Source organism: Microtus oregoni, unplaced genomic scaffold (genome assembly GCF_018167655.1).
Source record: "Microtus oregoni isolate MIOR12 unplaced genomic scaffold, Mior012 000033F_ref0000390, whole genome shotgun sequence".
Classification (NCBI taxonomy): domain Eukaryota; kingdom Metazoa; phylum Chordata; class Mammalia; order Rodentia; family Cricetidae; genus Microtus; species Microtus oregoni.
In genome coordinates, this window is record NW_024543092.1 from 17,522,958 (window position 1) to 17,524,128 (window position 1,171).

The window sequence follows — 1,171 nt, forward strand, 5'->3', positions numbered from 1 at the left end:
AAAGAGTGTGGACTCTTTCGGCCCCTTGTCCTAAGAATTTGCACAAGGCTAAATTTAAAAGTAATGAACTAGTTTCTCTGGTGGAGAAGACTTCAAGGCAGCCCAATATTGACTCCACTGCATGTTTATTAGTAATCATTTGTATGTGGCTCTACAATCAAAGGGGACAAATGGGACAGAAAGAAATACAAAATGTGCAGTTTAGAGAGGGAAAGGACAGTGGCAAGCCTGGTGTTACAGCCAAGACCTGTGCCGGAAGAAAGACTGTAAGAATGTTGTCTAGAAAGGTGCCCTCTCCAGCTGATGTGAGCCCCGAGAAGATGCCCCCGCCATTGTTGGCAAGGAACAGTCATGTAACTCCAACAGCCCCTGTACTCACGTTTCCTTGGTGGTCAGATGGGCGCTGAATCAAAAAGGCACAGGCTAGGATCTGAAGAATGAAACCTGACACCCAGCCAGCCCTGTGTAGCCTGGATGTAGATTCCCAGAGAGTATGAGGGGGCAGTGACTCTCTAAAGAATACAGACAGAGGCAGCACATCTACTAAAAATTGGAACGATACAGAGATTAGCATGGCCCCTGCACAAGGATGACACACAAATTTGTGAAGCATTCCATATTTTAAAAAACAAAAAAGGGGGGATAGTAATAGTGGGCTATAGAGTGGATACTTGTGAGTTATTATTCATGGGTAATTTACATTGGTATGTTTTTTTGTATATTGATACAAGTTCAAATTATATTTCTTATTTTTGTTTACATTATTTGTACACCTATGCAAAGTTATTTTGTCAGATTGTATATATGCATGTTTCTACCTCAGTTTAGGACATTTTGTATATTGATACACTTTTAGGATATATTTTCATATTGCATTATATATTACTCCTACCTCTGATCAAAATACTTATAGATTGTTTACATTTTCAGGTCACTGTCCTCATTTGTTGCACATTTATTTACAGATTATTTAATATTCTGACAGGAAATTTTAGTCTTTAAGTTATATAGGTATTAATTATTATAGGTCAATAGTTGTTCATGTTTGTTGTACATACAATCAGATCAATTAGGTTCTTTAGATATATAGAGATTGTATTCTGTCTAGAGAGGGAATCTTTAACCACTTCAAGAATCTGTAGAACATGGCATTTAAATAACTTAAGGTTTT

At 37.3% G+C, this 1,171-nt stretch overlaps 1 pseudogene; it reads left to right on the plus strand.

Moving 5' to 3' along the window:
* Positions 1-527: 527 nt before the first annotated feature.
* Positions 528-624, plus strand: LOC121466666 (annotated as a pseudogene).
* Positions 625-1,171: the final 547 nt, after the last annotated feature.